General features: G+C 37.2%; 1 protein-coding gene across 1 annotated transcript in view; it reads right to left on the bottom strand.

The window, feature by feature from the left end:
* LOC134801593 (mucin-2) overlaps nt 1-17,881 on the bottom strand; it is a 45,079-nt gene extending 27,198 nt beyond the window's left edge. Inside the window, exon 1 of the mRNA XM_063774210.1 lies at nt 17,705-17,881. The gene's annotated coding sequence lies outside the window, so the exon portion shown is untranslated. The remainder of the gene's footprint in view (nt 1-17,704) is intronic.
* Between the last annotated feature and the right edge of the window lie 1,306 nt (nt 17,882-19,187).

Below are 19,187 nucleotides of genomic sequence, written 5' to 3'. Positions count from 1 at the left end.
ACATAATTATTGACACGTTAGCGGCCAGTTTGTGTGAGGTAATAATAACAACGAATCACTGGAATCATTTTATTTACCTTTATTTGGAGATGTTTTATATTTTTTGTCTGTATTTAGTTTAGATACAAACGAGGAATGATTTTTTAATTTATTTTAAAAAGGCATTCGCTCTAATTGTTTGTACTTACTTGGCCATTATTAGTTAATGTCATATTTATTTTTTCTAAAATAAGAAACGTTTAATTACCTACGGTACCGATAGATCTAAAATATGAAATTATTCAAAAATAGACTGTTAATATTGAAAGCTGGGAAAAAATAGTTAACACAAACAACGTACAAATGACGCACGTATACTGATGTTACCCTACTGTTGTTTTCTTATGAATATGAATACACAAACATACTATAAATACCTATTATGCACGACCTACAATTAGGTAGCGGGAAAACTTTTCATTGAAAGATGCGGTTTCAGAAATAAGGTCATAAACATACACACAAACAATGTTCGCAATATGCTTTCCAAGGTTGGCATTCCGTTCTATATTTAATCCACAAAATCTCAATCTTATACAGTACTCTGTATTTGAATACAAAGTTAAAGAGTTTGGAATTTGCTAATTTAAACTACCCTTGGATCTGGTAATAAATAACAAATCGTTAGCAGTTAGGTATATGCTGAGTATAAAAAAAATCGTAGTCGTAGATAACAACAGTAATAACTATAGTCTGGCAAACCAATATTGTCAGTAGGCGCGAAATTCATATTTTCTAATATTAGCGTGTACATTTTTCAAATTTTCCGCCGAAATGGCTGGCCAGGCTGTACTAAAGATATTATTATTTGTGTTATTAGTAAGTAAGTATTGTTTAATTATAACCCAGTCGAGAAACCGGAAGTTTTTCTAAAGAGCCCATGTCTTTGGCAACCACCTGTGTGAGTAACACGATGACTAACAAAAGTGTGTTGCCAAATAATCCACATATGTGGGATCGAACGCAATCCAGGTGACACATGTTATACCATGCCTAAGAATATTATTACTACGTAAACATATGTCTTCATCTGTTTTTGTAACCTTTTTTTTCTTGAAGTTTTTTATAGCCGGAGAAACCCTAACATATATGTATAAATACGTACGTAAGTGTGACAGGGAGGTAACACGTCGAGCGTATCGCGGTAGGCCCTCTGACCTCCCGCTGCCGTTGGCTCCGGTCGCTAGCAATAAGTGCACACGTGCTGTGACTAGATTTCCCACCCAACTGCTGTTTGATTTTCTCTTACTTTAAAGTATTAGTAGGACATGTCTGTAAGATTCCATGTCATTGTCATATACTCAGATTGTAAAGAATCAAATCCGCAATCGCCTGAAAACCTGTTTGAATAACCCCAATGCACTTTAGTATAGAGATTACCTTCAATAGTTTTCTGATCCTGACTCGAATGACGCGCTGTTTAGTAAGCAGGAATATACAAATACATATTATAATTCTTAAATTTATGCTTTCCGTAATGGACTTAGAAAACCCGTTTCGATAAGAAACCCGGATATATATTATATCAGATGATAAACTCGAAGCATATGCATATTGCCGCAGTCACAATGGAGTCATAAATAAGTAACCGCTACGTTTATAGCCAATATTGTGAACAATCAACTCGTTTTATGATGCATAATATATGCTTATATGGACGTGTATTCTTACTTGGCACTAGCTTGGTGCTAGTCAGTACTGAGAGCTATACATTTTTAAAATACGAGTTATACATACATACGTTATAAAAATAATTTGAAATAATTTTATTAATTTTATGACTAATTAGGTATAAAGATACTTTCGATAGTTTCTCAATAATCTCAATACTTTTGTTAAGTGTGTGTTTAGTTAAGTGTTGCTAAAGCGAGATCCTGTAAAAAATATATTCTATGCTCAATATTCAGATAATACTACTACATCTACAGTACAATCTCACTAATCCGGCACTAATGCTGACACAAGAGAGCCGGATTACTGGAAAATTCGGTTTACTGGAAAATTCGGTTTACTGGAAGTTAGTGCAAATCTGCATATTATTGATGTCTTTTTTAATATGTCGTAGAAATACATTTTACTAAAATACTAAATTTAAAAAAATCTACTCTTATTTGGAACTTAGCCATTTATAAGGAGATTAAAGGGCAACATAGTAAATTAGGACATAGAATGATCATTTATATCCCAATTTTAGTGCCGGATTACTGGGTACACCGGACCATCGAAGTGCCGGATTATCGAAATTTCACTGTATTACCTATTGGATTTCTATAACTTCATTTCTATTTTAGGTATTTTAAACTGTCGAAATCTAATACTGTGTCATTTAGAAGATTTCCGCACGTAAATCCTTCATCCTACCAATTATGTAACATTTGTCACATGTGTCGTATTGGTATCGGTTTCAGCCACGGTCGGTGGGTTGTCAGACTTGTCGTTATTGTCACATTTGTCACCGAGGCCGTCGAAAGTAACACCTGTCAATATATATATCGAGTTGTTTCTTTCAGGATTTCTTGCTGTTCTGACTGTCTACCTACTCAGAGTAGGACCAGGCGTAGCTCACTCCGCGATTTCGTCGCTTTGCTAGAGGTACCTAAAAGTACATCCGTTCCACACCAATTTTGGTGGTTATTAGCTATAAGCAGCGCGTGGCGCTGTCGCCACCTAGCGACCATATCTGTCCTGATCGTATCAGACGCGTTAGAGAGTGAGTCTTCTGTACCTAGTACTATTATTTATTTTGTGGTAGGACCAAGCTAACTCTACCATTTTGGAGCTTTTGATGCCAATGTATGTCTGTGGCATCGTAGCTCTCAAACGGATGGATCGATTTCGATGCGGTTTTTTTCACGTAAAAGCGACTTTCCTTGCAGTGGTTCTTAGCTATGTTTGATAAAAACCGATCCAGCAGTTTGAAGAGTATCAGCTCTTTTCCAAGTATGACGTAAGGCATTTTTGGCATTAAATAGGTTAAAAATGTTAAAATCCTATAACTAGCTTAGGTTTTTAATTTTTTTCATTTAATAGTTATTGATTTGTTACCCTGCTTAAAACACATTGTCCTTACAAAAATGTAAACTCTACCTTTACCTCTACCGTTTGCTCTGAGAGCAATCTGAGAGTCTCAGACTGCTCAGACATAACTCGTCTGTAGTAGAACAGTTGCCAAGGTAACTATTTTTAAGAAAACCAAAATAGTGTTAGCGGATGTGCGAACTCACACCTACAGTTGTTTGTATGTCTGTGTGTTGGTGTCGCCGAGGGCACGCTCCAAGGAGAACGGCATCGTAAAACTATGAATGAGTGTCGTATTATTGTATTATAAGGATAATGGTTTTAAATCTAAATATCTGGGAGACCGAGCTTTGCTCGGAAAAAATATAAAAACTCAAAAATGCGCGTTTTCCCAGAGATAAGACCTAGATCGATTTTTCGCCCCCGAAAACCCACATATATTTAGCAAATTTCAACGAAATCGTTAGAGCTGTTTCCGAGATCCCCGAAATATATATATAAATAAACAAGAAATGCTCGTTTATAGGTATTTGGTTTTAAATCTAATAGAATCGAGATGGTTGGAATAAGACATTTTCAATACTTGAATGTTATTTGAATAAGGGATATACCTATATAAGCTACGAAAACATCTACCACACTACTACAGCAAAAACTAGACAGCTATTCGGACATAATCATTGACTAGTGATTATTGCGTGTATATGTCGTAGGCCGATCGTAAGATCAGGCAGATCGTAATGTTCCTGTGTAATGTTTTGACGATAGTCACATTAAACCAATAGATAGGTATAGGATATAGGTTCGTTAGGTTGCTTCAGATGCCCGAAGGGCAAACTGCCCAGAAATAGGAGCCCCGCCTAGCGGGGCTCCGTCGACTCAGGGAACGAGTCAAAGATTTTCACGTTTCACGATATGCCTAGGAATTTCACGATATGCCTGATCTTACGATCGGCCGCCGACATATACATATTTATGAGTGCATTAGAACATAATAGCTAGAAGCGTTAAATGATTAGCTGCTTACTGTACAACAACTGCAAAACGTCGATTTGCTAAACAGTACGTAACTTTTGATACAATTTTGGCGGCCCCCTAACAGATTTATTTCAGCTGGCACACAGTCTATATTTGTATTTGCTGGGTCCATAACATTTGGTAAAGGTCAAGTAGCTTACTAGACTGTGACTACGCTAACTTCGTGCAAACTTGGTATATAGTAAGAATGCATCATAATATTCATAATACATATCCCTATTAGAGTTAGACCAAGAAAAGTCTTCAGCGACTTTGATAGCCCACGCAGTGCAAGTGTTATTTATACGTCATAATTTCATAGAAGTTTGACGTTTAAAATGATACTTGCACTGCGTGGGCTATCAAAATCACTGCAGACTTTTCTCGGTCTGACTTTATTAAGCTCCTTACTTGTTATAGAACTTGGCATGAAACCTTAGCATACTCCGATTCTACCACGGAGCTCTACAGCGGTGTTCTCAGACTGGGCCTTTACAATTGCTAATTGCTGCCGTGAATTAATTAGCACGGGTGTTAACTCACGAAGATAAACAAAATAAGATGAATTGGCGACTAAACGTAGCCAAGGTCGTCGAAAAATGGGACCGACCGGAATTTTAAGCAGGCGGACTGGTTTGGATTCAGGTTGAATTTATATTTTGTAGCTTATCTCGGGGAACAGGAAAACCTTGAGGAGTTAGTCGTTCTAGTCTCATTTTAAAGGTTTAGAACATTCATTAGAACTTTTTTAGAGAGATTTTTTTTAGAAACTGCGGTCAGAAAGTTCCGTTAGTTACTTTACTTCTTATTACCTAATGGTGCCGAAAGTAACACGAGAATATATATGACTGTTAAAAGAACTGACTAAAGGAGGTATTATAGATAGTATAAATAAGTATATCTATTCTGAAAGTTCGTTTTTTCAGTGGAATCTAAACGTATCTTTCCAGTCTGTAAGGACATTTCTAATGTTAATTAGAGGCATAACATAAAGCAAGTGTTTTATCGAATTTCTTAGACAATACATTAGTCTGATTTATTAATAATTGGTACAGAACAGAAACGCGTTAGCTGTTCATTGGGGCAATATTCTTAAAACACTTGTCGATGATAAAACACACAGAAATGTGCACAACAGTTTTTTCTTGCATATTCTGTTAGGCAAATGGGATATATCTTATAATTCTGAAGTTCAAAAGATATTGAAATATCGACACTTGCTTACGCTTCGATAGATTCCTAAAGAAATAAACATCACCCAGACTAAAATGGTAGGTACCATCTTTTTGTCAACCACCTAAGTACTCGTATATACTATTAGTTATAATTTTATCCGCTTCGCGACTCTCTTATATGTAATTAGTGTTGTCAATAATAGTAGAATATATTTTGTATTATTATGCAGTCTAAAACGGAAGTGTTTCGCCAAGATAGATGGGCTTGATGCAATTTGCATACGTTGCGACTGACTGACGACACAAGGTTTCTCGGGTGCACGGAGCAGGGTGACGGTTTCCGTCACTCGACATTCTTGGGTTGGTATTGGCAAGGATATTCATCGGTAATGAGCATGAAAAAGTCCACTTGTAGATATCGAATAGAAAGAGACCATCAGATGAAAGCAGCGTACGATAGGCCATTATGAAATGAAGCCTTCTCCAAGTCCTTACCCATATAACCATTCCAGTCGCAGAATCACAAAGTGGTAACTAAATGTCAGATGTGTCGTAACAGAGTCCACACAATGTGTCTAGAATTGTTTCGAAACAAAGTGTCGTCGCCGTGTCTACACTTTTCCGTAACAAGGTGTCGACACATTTGTGTGCACTTTGCGTGCGGTTTGCGACTAAATCTGACAGCAAATTTGTGACAGCAAATGTCAATATAAAATACCTCTTGAAAACCAAGGTTTGTCAAACTACTATTAGTGTCTCGTGTGCTCGTAATTCTAGTAAGTCATCATGGGCAATGCAAATGATAATAATCGACCGAAACCATATAAACACCCAACACCCGTCAACCTTTTACAGAAAAGTTTTTAAAGAAATTCAATAAGCTACTTAGGTCAGGCAACGAATGCTCCAAAAGTTGTAGAGGGAAATGCTCGGAACACAATTTTTGACTCCGTAACTCGGTTTGACAAGTTAGGAGGTGAACATATCAAAAGTCCCCGGCCGTAGCCCTTGAGCGGGGGGGAGAGAGGGGGCTTTGAAGGTCCCATTTTCCCGTTTTTCGATTATATCTCGGAAACTATGCATCTCAGCGACATGGCCACTTATACAAAATGAAAGTTAATTTAATTTGTTACAAGTTTATTCAGTCAATTTTTTCGATATGTTGAATAGTTTTTGAGATATCCGCTCTTGAAAGTTTATTTAGGGCTCTCAATTTTATCTTGATATATCTATATCAGTGAAGGTGCTAGGCCGTGTTTGGTATCGTTTTCGTATAAATCTGGGGTGCTGAATCCATTTAAGATATCACATTGACACCATTCCACAAAATAAAAATAAATTTGTTTTAGGGTTCCGTACCTCAAAAGGAAAAAACGGAACCCTTATAGGATCACTCGTGCGTCTGTATGTATGTCTGTCTGAATACACAAAATACCCAAGTAGCACAGATTAGTTGTATAGCAGCCGCATAATGAAGTACGAATACGCTTGAAGCTGGAATATAAAAGCTGCATAAGAGCTGTATAAGCGTCTTTTCAGCTTTTATAACTCTTAAATGGGCACAAATTAGGCAGCCTTAAGTTCACATAGCTACTTAAGAGCGTTGTAGCAGCAATTTAACGGAATTATAAGGGGTAACAGGAGTTATAAGAGGTGTATATTGGCTGAGTAAGAGACCACCAGTTACCCTTTATTCAGCTAATATGTCACATGTGCGCCCTAATACCGGGAAATATTGACATTGGGCTGAATAAAAGATAATTAATAACATACTTTTACACCTCTGCCTTAAAAATCAGCTATTATATTTAGTATAGTGACGACGAACGCAGAGGTGAACATATTTATATTGAAGCAAAAACATTAAGCGCAACGACACCATAAGTCATTTTGTTAAAGTGTTTAGTTAAATGTTTGTAGATGATCTTTTATATATTAATGCGAGAAAGATGTTTGGGAATGCAAGTTTATTGACATTATATATATACATTATCTAAGAAAATTTCAGTGCGCCACGAAAATAATCAGTATTTATTTATTTGAATGATATAAATAAGCTATGTGTAAAAACTATTTCAGTGGTTTGGACAGAATTATGAGATAAAAAGTTAATAATACGTTATAGGAAGTACTAAACTAATGATTTAGGTTAAGAACTCAGGCACAAAACCATATTGTTACCCTTAAAAGTTGGAAAAGCAATTTCAATCTTGTAGGTTATATACAATAAAATGGCGGTCAATGTTAAAAAGCAACGTGAACCGTTAAAATTCTTATATGCAGCATACGACTGTTATATATCTGATAAAGATACTTAAGTGAACCACTATAAAGTCCAAGTCGCTATTTCGATACACTAGTGAACCTCTAAACAGTTATAAGGCATCTTATGAACGTTTTAACAGCCGCTATGCAGATAGTCCCAATGGTAGTATAATAGGCTGCTTAGCGGTAAACATGTTCAGCGCTAAGCCGTATTATGCGCCACATGTGTTCCATTTATACGTCTATTGGCTTCAAATTAGTTCACTCGTGCTTCCTTAAAAGTCAACGTAATAATAGCTGCTTAGCGGTAAACATGTTTAGCGATAAGCTGTATTATGCGCCACGTGTGTTCCATTATACGTCTATTGGCTTCATAATAGTTCATTCGTGCTTCCTTAAAAAGTCAGCGTAATAAAAGCTGCTTAGCGGTAAACACGTTCAGAGATAAGCTGTATTATGCGTCACATGTGTTCCATTATACGTCTATTGGCTTCATATTAGTTCACTCGTGCTCCCTTAAAAGTCAGTGTAATAAAAGCTGCTTAGTGGTAAACATGTTAAGCGACAAGCTGTATTATGTGCCACATGTGTTCCATTATACGTCTATTAGCTTCATAATAGTTCACTTGTGCTCCGTTAATAAGTCAACGTAATAAAAGTCCACAATTACATCCTTATACAGCACATGGCGTAATTTTATCCACTAAACAGACCTTATAACGGTTAAAGCATTTGATAACCCTTAAAGCTGTATAGGGTCGTAGCAAATATACCTTTATATCACTCTTTGCGTATTAATGGTAGTTTTCAGAGCCGTAATGCAGCTTTTAATCGGCCCTAAGCTATATAAATATCACTGAGATCTATTATACAGCTGTAGGACCACGAGTGTGCTCTTATAAGTGTCTTAATACGCACAGAGCGTTAGATAGAACTAAAAGTGAGTAGTTATAGAGCTATCTGTGCTACTTGGGTAGTTCTTTACCTATAGATGACAGGAAAACCTATTAGAAATGTGCAGTCAAGCGCGAGTCGGACTTAATGTACGGAACCCTTAATACGCGAGTCCGACTCGCACTTGGCCGGTTTTTTTGAAACTCTTCTTGACGCTTAACCGCTGAACCGATTTCGTTGAAATTTGGTATAGAAATAGTTTGCGTCCCGGAACAGGACATAGGATAGATCTTATAACCAAAATCATCTTTTGAAGGTGTGAAAAGTGGCGTGGAAATTTGTACGGGAGTCAATAACCGCTGAACCGATTTATATGAAATTTGGGATGGTCTACATCTTTGATTTAGTTAAAAATTATGAAAAAACATTACTTCAAACCTAAACTTAAACAGTATTAACTTCAAGAAGTCAATTCTGAATTCCCCCCTACACCTCATTTCACACCTTTAAAGGATGATTTTTGAGATAACTTATTATATCCTGTCTCGGGACTCAAAATATATGTGTACCAAATTTAAATTAAAACTGTTCAGCAGTTTAAGCGTGAAGAGGAGTTTAAAAGAAAGTATTTTAATAAGTTTATATGTTTTTACTTCGGAATGGTGTCAATGTGATACCTTAACTAAATTTGGTACTGCGAATTTATACGAAAACGATACCAAACATGGCCTCGTAGCTTTACTGTTGTAGAAGTCAAAATAAAATTGAGAGCCCTAAATTCTTATTACTTGGCCAAACTTGTGTAGAAGGAAAAGGTAAAATAAAAGTCTTCGGCAGGAATATAAGACACAAATATTTTTTTTTTTGCGTTACTATTTCATTCATCAAATATAAACATACCTTGATTATACTATTCTAGTGAGATCCTCATAGATAAACAAAAACATTTACTTAAAAAATTACAAGGTCGAAATGTCACGGAACTTGTGAGAGTAATATGTGAAAAATAAAAACTTTTATGACAAAAAAATCTGGACACAATTTAAGAATCACCCAATTGCGTCGAGGAATCATCTGTATTTTTGCTTGTTTCATTACCTCCTCGCTTCTTTTTTGTTCTTTGTATTCTGTAGCAATTTGTTAGATCTGAAAATAAAGATAACTTGCGTCGTCACGGATGTCGATTTATAGGTTTTAGGGAGTGCAGAATTCGAAAACGATGATCATTTTATAATCCAAGATGGCGGCTACGTATTTTGTCATAAAAGTGGAATCCAAAATAGTCATCATTTTCGAAATCTGCGCCCCCTAAAACCTATAAAACGATATCCATGACGTATTTTATGACATAGTGCATTGCCGCCATTTTGAAATTGAAAATGTTATCATTTTCGAAATTTGCGCCCCCTAAAACCTATAAAACGACATCCATGACGACTTTTATGACATAGTGCATGGCCGCCATCTTGGAATCCAAAATAGTCATCATTTTCGAAATCTGCGCCCCCTAAAACCTATAAAACGATATCCATGACGACTTTTATGACATAGTGCATTGCCGCCATTTTTAAATTGAAAATGTTATGTTTTTCGAAATCTGCGCCCCCCAAAACCTATAAAACGACACCCATGACGACTTTTATGACATAGTGCATGGCCGCCATTTTGGATTCCAAAATGGTCATCATTTTCGAAAGCGGGGCCCCCTAAAACCTATAAAACGACATACATGACTACTTTTATGACATAGTGCATGGCCGCCATCTTGGAATCCAAAATGGTCATCATTTCCGAAATCTGCGCCCCCTAAAACCTATAAAACGACACCCATGACGACTTTTATGTCATAGTGCATGGCCGCCATTTTGGAATCCAAAATGGTTATCATTTTCTAAATCTGCGCCCCCCAAAACCTATAAAACGACACCCATGACGACTTTTATGACATAGTGCATGGCCGCCATTTTGGATTTCAAAATGGTCATCATTTTCTAAATCGGGGCCCCCTAAAACCTATAAAACGACATCCATGACGACTTTTATGACACAGTGCATGGCCGCCATTTCGGATTCCAAAATGGTCATTATTTTCGAAATCGGCACTCCCTAAAACCTATATATCGAGACCCATCTCGACTTTTATGACAAAGTGTTTTGCTACCATCTGCATGCAAGACATTTCTATTATTTTTACGTACAAAAATGGCCCCCTGTCAACTTTCAATCGAGATTTAATCGATAATTTATTCGATTAATATTCAGATTAATTCAATTTCAATCTATGTTAGGTCGACTAAACTAATCGCGATTAAAATTTGAGAATTAACTTTTTTTATTCCATTAATTAGTCGAATAAACAGTTAATCGATTAATGCCCATCTCTGACCACGGCATTTTTACACTTTGAGAATATCTGAAAACAAATCAACACAAGGAGCCATTTTGCAAATCCAGTAACATACCAGTAACTTTGTTATTACTTTTGACAGCGCGTGTCATGTGTCAACACAGAGTCGACACAAAGTCGAAACATTGCAACTACTTTGTGACTGCAATATTTCTCAGCCTTAAACCATATTTATACATCATAATTAACAAGTTTCGTAGTATGTAAAGCGTTATTTCTGTTATTTAAGTATAGTATACGCATCGAAGTACTAAAAATGCTTCAAATAATATAGTTATGAACACAGGCACTGAGAAGTAAACAATTTCATTTCCGGCTAAACTAAAACAATGTGGTGGCGCGTTGATTATATTACACTTAGTTTATCAAATCACTCGAGCAGTTTAATTCCCCATAATAATTTAAGTCCTATTGTAATATAAATGCAAACAATATATAATTACGTCTTGTAATCCGTTTTAGAGATGGCGTATTAATGTCACTTATTTTTATTTAAGTATTTTTCCATCTGACAGTTTCCATTTGACAGGAACAAAATGAACGAATGAACGAATGATTTTGGCATAAAGTAGTCGCAAACCCGAAACAATGTGTGCACACGGCGACCACACTTTATGTCACTTTGTGTCATGTGTCGACCCTTCCCCATTTCTGGTAACTGTGTCGACACGGCGACGACTCTGCGACTGGAATTGTGACCGAAACAGACGGTGTCGACACAAGATGTGTCAACACCGCGTCGTAACGGCGACTGGAAATGGTTGTATGGGAGTTGAGTATACTCTGTTGTTTTCTGTGTAAATCTTAGTATGTACTCGTACCGCATTACTACTTATATCAGAAATGAGGAATACTAACCCATGTATATCCAGTTGTATTAGCGTGATGGGAAATTATTTAATTCCTGATTACACCAGTGACCAGTGTCACTTTAATGGCGGGGGATTCCACCAGTGTCCGGCACTGTGCGGAACAAGCATTTTTGTACTGAATATTAGGTATGCTTGCTCGAAGGTCGACCATATATAAGTATATAACGTATCTTCTACTATAACTGATCACTAAGATAAGATTTTGTTTACAATCAGTTACATAATCCAACTTTAGGCTGTAAATAGTGTAATACAAATATTGTATTGTCCTAAGACCTCTGAGTCAGCTCGTAACATCACAGAGCCCAGTTGGCACGGACAGGTGGATCGAAATAGACGGACGTCACTTCCGAATAGTTCCGAACGAGCTCGACAGTAGGTACCACCAAAGGATGTTATGACACAGTTCTGTTATAATAAAACGTTACAAATGTTCTCATTTTACATGTTTACCCAATTGTTCACATGTGAGCTCCTCTCCTTAAAACAATTTTGCCAAAAAATGATATAAAGTAAATTGGTACCTTGAGACGATCCGATCATGTTTGTTATTAAGTATGCGACGGTGGAGTAAATTATCCACATAAACCATTTTTTCATACTTGTGTTGTATTTATTACTATATAGTGATAAACAGAAAGAATTTTGCTTATCGTAATGGGTATACCTATGTAAATATATCTATTTAAGTAGTAAAAAATACAGTCAATAGGTAGGTAATAAATACAACACAAGTATGAAATATGTATCAAGTATAAAAATCACGAGTTAATTTAAGTTAGTGATAATTATCTGCTACGGTTTTCATGATCTCGATAGTATCAAAATCAACCCTTCTGCTACCTATAAGTCCATGATAACAGTATAAAATAAGACAATGTAAATTAAATTTAAAATACTAAATCACTATACATCCCAGCATCTCCACCACCACCGAAAGTGTATAGATCTGATGTTGGTGAATTGTTTGTTTACTTTAGATCAAATTCTTGTAAGAACCTTGTTTTCAATAATTATAACGATGACTAGAATTAAACAGAAGTCAATCCACCATTTGGCATTGAGTCTCATAACGCGCGCCTTCGGAGACAGTCAACAAATGACACATCTGTATTCCTAGTACAGCTGTTATACTATTAAAGGCATTCAATGTATGAATTGACCTTAACCGGCTTCTTCGATAGCCTGTTTTAGCGTTTCCAAGAATTGTGCTTGGACCCTGAATGATAATAAAATTAAAGGCTAAACGGGAATATAAAATCGTGCGTAAAACGTAGTAGGCGTAGGTTTTATAGGTAACTGAATAAAGGTCCTATAATGTTATGTACTTTAAAGTGATCCTGCAGAAAATGTCAAATTCGGGGGTCAATTTTAATAATAGGGTCGGGTTGGTAGTACAGGCACGTCATTTTTGACTAAACAACGGTGCAGAAATAAGGACGCTAAAAGGAAAATCGTTTTTGGCAAATCTTTACGATGCTCGCGCGGAATACGAACATGCTAAAAGCATTAGCGTTCGTCAGTGATTGGTTACTCAGTGCCGAAATATTTTTAACGCAAAGAGGTTAATGCAAGGGCATATATATATTCTGAAATTTATTAATGGTTGTATAATAAAAAACGTCCTATTACGTAATATTGATAGATACAAGATAACATTATGTTACAATGACATTTTAATAATATGTATTCAAATGCAACATGTGCAGTAGGTAATAGTTAATTACTTGTTGCTATTCAAATTCATCATAAAGATGCATCGTCATAAATGTCTCATGAAAATTGCTGCTCACCTTAGTAAATAGTCTTCTCAGGATAAACTAAATGAAACACAGAATTTATAAACTTTAAGAAAATTAAATTCGTGTAGGCCTCATCAAAAACAAGGTCTAAAAACTTGCAAATACCAGCGGAGCCTTGGCCTTTTTTACACCTTTTTAAACGAGAACATTTTCACATGTAGTAAGTACAAGGTATTAATACATACAGAAATTTTGGGACACTTAAGCTTGTTAAAATTAAATGATAACCTTAACAACCTCAACAACCTCGAGAAGATAAGTTTATTTTTGCAGAGTTATTTCGTACTAAAATCGAATACAGACATTTAGGTACTTACTTACAAAAATGAAAAGCTTAATACCCACGTAAAGGATGACTCACGCTAGACTGGGCCGTGTCCGGGCCGGAGCTTCCGGCGCTTACTTTTCTATAACACGACAGGCGATCACGTGATGCTTTCCATAGAAAACGATGCGCCGGAAGCTCCGGCCCGGACACGGCCCGGTCTAACGTGAGTCATCCTTTAGTCTTCTCTTAGACTTCTAAGAGGTTAGGGTAGGTATTGAGGGTTTCCAATTAGGATAAAACGGAACTTTCAGTTAATACTCGTATGTGCTTAGATAATGACAAGGTAGACAGATTGGTCAGTAGGAAACTATGTCAAAGGGAGACCAGTCATTCCTTAGCAATAATAGCAATATTCAGGCAATAATTGGGAAAAGCCTCTTCCTGGTTAAAATACGTTGAAGCATTTATGGCATCAGACTACTTGTTAGTGATTAGCCAACTAAGAAAACCACTGGATATAGGCTTCTGTAACGTACAAGTGCTAAAACGAGGTAGATCTAGATCCACATTTCCGGAGATGTCTCTGTTCTATTCTCTCGGCATTGCTCTTACAAATTAAATCGCTAAAAAAAGGAGTAGTGCATAGACTTCCATATTATCTATCTTTCTATCTTTTTATTTATCCAGAGATCTCTCTAGTACCATGCAGTAGTACCTATTAAGCCTATGGTCATTGCTCTACTCTCGTGTGTGGGATGGCGAACTCTAACCTATGTCATATCGGCGTATTCATAGTGGCGGCGCTCATGGCGAGCCGCCAACTTTAATATTAGCCCGTCTGATGTCATCGGCCCAACAGAAAACATTGTTTTTTGGAATAAGCGGGATTTCGTAAAACTCCGTTTTGCGGTCAGACTTGATAATTGTGTGCGGGTTGCGACCGAATGGCATATAGGTACTAGGTACCTCGGAGGTTGATTTAGTAAATGTCTTTGTTTTCAAAATTCCTAACAATTTTTAGGTTTAGTTTAGGTTCGCCTTCGTACAATGCTTTGAGGCCTTTGAGCTATAAGTTGGGGGTTGATCGAGGATCTCATTTTCCTTGAACAATAGCAAATGTGGAATTGAGATTCTAAAAAAACTGGAACCGTTTTACAGAAGGAAAATTTGTTTTTCCTTGGGAAAGGAAAGTCTTCAAAAGATGACTAAAAGTAATAAACTTGCGTATGCGGTCATCGCCATTTTTCAACGTCGGACTTTTAGTAAATTACCAATTGTATGATTGAATGAAACAAATTGTAATTCTATTGATCGTTAACCACAAGCTACTCGTACTCGTATAGGTATGAAATGACTAAGTTTCTTTGAAGTAAAATTTTAATATGGCAATACAGAGATGGCAATAATTTGTAGGGCCCAGGAAGGGCCAGCAGCTAGCGATAAAGTGGATGTATAAAGAAAAGTTCAGTAAAATATCAAACTTACAAAGTTAGTAAGTACCTACTTAACTTTTTTGCCAACTCTGCACGATGAACTTGACGCCAATAGATAAAAACGCCAAATGTCAATCGGAGAGTCATTCTTGCGTTTGGTCAATGAGCGTCTTTGAGCTGCTGTAGGGAAGTTAATTAATTTTATTTACCACCCGTATTTCACTTAGGGGGTTTATTCGCGAAAAGCTTGTTTCCCCTTTGAATTGGGCCAGGGAGGGGCCAGGTCAGTAGAATGTAGAGTGCCAACTGCCAATCCAATAGTCTTGTATAAGGATTAGTCACGCTAGAAACAGTCCCTGTAGGGCCGAAGTTTCCGAAACTTTGTTGTGTATGACGGGTGATCACGTGATGCGTGCGAAAACTGAAGTGTCGGACGCCTCGGCCCGGACCGGACGCCTCGGCCCTGACCCGGACCGTTCTAACGTGAATCACCCTTTAGTATGCAACCGCTAAAGCGTTGATACAAGAGGGATTTATTTGTCAGTGTAGCAATAAAGATGCTCACATTATGGGGATGACCGCATCTCTGACGCATGCGGTTTGAGATGTTTTCTCAATCGTTCGCTCGCGAATAACCGTGAGTAAGGAGCACAAGGACTTTTGAATCCTGGAGTGTTAATTATTGGTGGATTTCAAAATATGTTGAGCTCATCTTCATGTTTCAAAGACCGATTTTTTTTTTGTTTTTTTTTTGATAATAGATTTTGGTAAAATTTGGTGAGTTTGAAAGCTCCTCATTCTGGATGGAATAAACACGGAATCCCAATATGGATTGGAATTTGGGACATATGAATTACGTGAATTCCATATGTTTTCCCAACTCTGATGAGAAGATTCGACCTCGCGTAGCGAGAGTAGCGAGACGCCAGCAATGGCACAGCACAGCAACGTATATTCATTCAACAATTGATCCATTCCTCACTGTTCACGGGGATGACTGCATCTCGCGCTGACGCATCCCATATCATCAGTTTCTGTGTTTTCTCAATAATTCGCTCAAATAGCCGTGAGTAAAGAGCACAAGGTCTATCCTGGGATGTGTGACTCGTTATTATTCTGAATTAAACTCATCAATTAAACTTAATTCTGTTGGTACAGTCAAGTGTAAAAATATGGTTGCATACAATTTACTCAAAAATATGTTCCATAGTTCTTAATTCGCCGACATAAGAGATATGGGACATATTCTTGAGTAAGGTGTGTGCATCCATATTTTTACACTTGACTAAGCAGTAGGTACCTATTGAAAGGTTAGTTATGAATACAACTCAAATGACTTTAACAATTTGCTTGATTAATTGCGATGATGTTGTTGCCGTATGTCGCTATAAGAATGTTCAATCCGTCACTAATTGACCGAGCATTAGCAAAGGTCTCCGTTTCAGCTTAAGCAAAGATGCTTTCGTATGTCCGGATAAGTGGAGTCGAGTGGAGGAAAGGAGGGAGGCCTTCGCCCAGCAGTGGGACACTAAGTAAACCAGGCTAACTAAAAAAAAATGTCCGGATGTTCTCCTCCGTCCGAAATGTTTTTCCGAAACCGAAGGTTCGGTTTAATTATCTAGATTCGGCCGAAACTGGGTGCGTAGCCAACGTGCAATCGTTAACGCTCCGTAGCGAACGAAACGCAACTGTCGCACTAGTGCGGACTAGTAATAGAGAGATGACTACAATACGCTAAGAGTACGGCGAGAATTTTAAACATGGGGGCCACTTTTGGGGGGTAAATGAGAAAGTTAAAAAATAAAGTTTTTCAAATTATATCGTGTTATATAAGTAATATTACATGTAAGATCTCATCTTGAGAATTTCAAATATATTTATTTTATAATTTTAAAATACATATAGGTTCGAAGTTACATATATTTAAGCAAATAGCCAAAAAATTACCATCTCCCTACCCCCTTTATCTCCGATACTACTGGGTCCAAAATTTTGGAAAAAATACACAAAATAGTTCTTTACCTATAGATGACAGGAAAACCTATTAAAAATGTGCAGTCAAGCGTGAGTCGGACTTAATGTACGGAACCTTTGAAACGCGAGTCCGACTCGCACTTGGCCGGTTTTTTATCGCCATTATGCTCAAGTTAAAGTCTGATTCAAAATTACCTGATAACAACTTTACACTCAACAGAACAAGCCGCTTTGCCCGCTTTAGAAAGTCAATATAGAGATCCCATCAACTGAATAAGTTATTTAGTACAATACCGTATCGTGCTTGTCAGCCTCCGGCTAGAAAACTAGTATACCTAGGTATCCCAGCGTCCTAGGCCAGCCTAGATTGCGGCAAAGCCTTATTTGAAGATCTAACGGCGACCAAGGCGCCGTACAAGGCCGCTAGACATTTTATCTAAAGAAAATCCTTTTCCGGTCACATTTTTGAAATTTAAAAATTAAATCATATTTAAGGCGTAAATAAAACGCAAAAAAAGAGTTATAAATATAAATACTCACGTTTCGATTATCCTTGAATTTAATGGCACAACACTAAAACCCACTTTTTAAAAACTAATCACAGATAAAATATTTTTTATTTTTCTATTTACACAGATGGCACAATTTTTTTAATTCGGCGGGTTGAGTAGGCGTTTGAAACGTTCGCGCGCGGGACGGTTGCGCGCGCACTTGATCGCTGCGCGGGAAAACTGAACGGAAATGTCGAAGTCGGCGAGACGACATGATGTGATGAAGACGGCGGTCTCTTTCGCTCGGCGCTTTCTTGGAAAAGATGGTTGTATTTTCATGGTATTATATAAAAATAAAAAAAATATTTTAATAGGTAATGTGTTGTTCTTAAAATATAACTAGCAGAAATACCTACACTTTGATAATGTCAGCTGTAAACAGACTGGCTATGGAAGGTAAAGTTAAGGCAAACAATCTCCATGTATCCAAAAGTTACCGTCAAAAAACCTTAAATAGGTGGCGCTACAATACCTAGAATATTTGATAAAACAATTCAAATCATTGACAACGCACTTCACTCCGTCAATAACGCCTACGTTGTTAGCTACTCTAGCGCTACTCTGGAGAGATTTGGAACTATTATTTACAGCTGACTGCTGGACACTTTTTTTACAACTGTTCTACCATAAGAGATTTCGATCCTTTTACTCTAAAGGTCCTCCATTTAGACTGGCAGACATGAATGATCGGAACGGAGGCTGTGGTAGAAAAGTGGCCAAAATAAACTGAGACCCTAGCTCATGTAATAAATAAACACAGAAATGTTTTAATTAAAAAAAGAATCAAATTAGATGTGTGATTATATTTTTCCTAATAAATTAATAATGTTAATGTTATGTGAGAATTTCATAAGTTTTCTTTGGTAAACTTCGGACTCTTCGAAGATTAAAGGACTAGACGGAAAGAGAATGGTATTAATTTGCACATTTTCCTTCATATTATATTTTGTTTTCACAGTAAAAAAATTAGAATCTGCAACTCAAGCTCTTTTATATGATACCATCAGCTCCAGCCAAAGCTCCAGCGGATAGCCATCAGGGCACAGAATAAATAATAGTACTAGGTACAGAAGACTCACTCTCTAACAAAACGCGTCTGCTACGATCAGCACAGATATGGCCGCTAGGTGGCGACAGCGCCATCACGCGCGGTTTATGGCAAACCCCAAAATTGGGGCCGAACGGATGTACTTTTAGCTACCTGTAGCAAAGCGACGAAATCGCGGAGTGAGCCACGCCTGCTCAGGACTGCAGGCTCCAGTTCCGCTTGGAAGCGAGAGGTCATCTCCCACTTCTTGCCACAATACGTTCCCAGTAGTTCCCATAGAGACCCAGACGAGCCCCTTTTAACAACTTCCTTGTAAGCTTTAAATAAAAGGGTCGGCAACGCGCAACTAGTTAAAAGTAAATCCAAAAATCCGCTTAATATCAGCCGCACGCGTGTTTGCTATTGGTTGTGGTACCTATTAAAA

Source organism: Cydia splendana, chromosome 22 (assembly GCF_910591565.1).
Source record: "Cydia splendana chromosome 22, ilCydSple1.2, whole genome shotgun sequence".
NCBI lineage: Eukaryota > Metazoa > Arthropoda > Insecta > Lepidoptera > Tortricidae > Cydia > Cydia splendana.
Note: the sequence above shows the minus strand (reverse complement) of the source record. Positions and strands in the feature narration are given on the sequence as shown.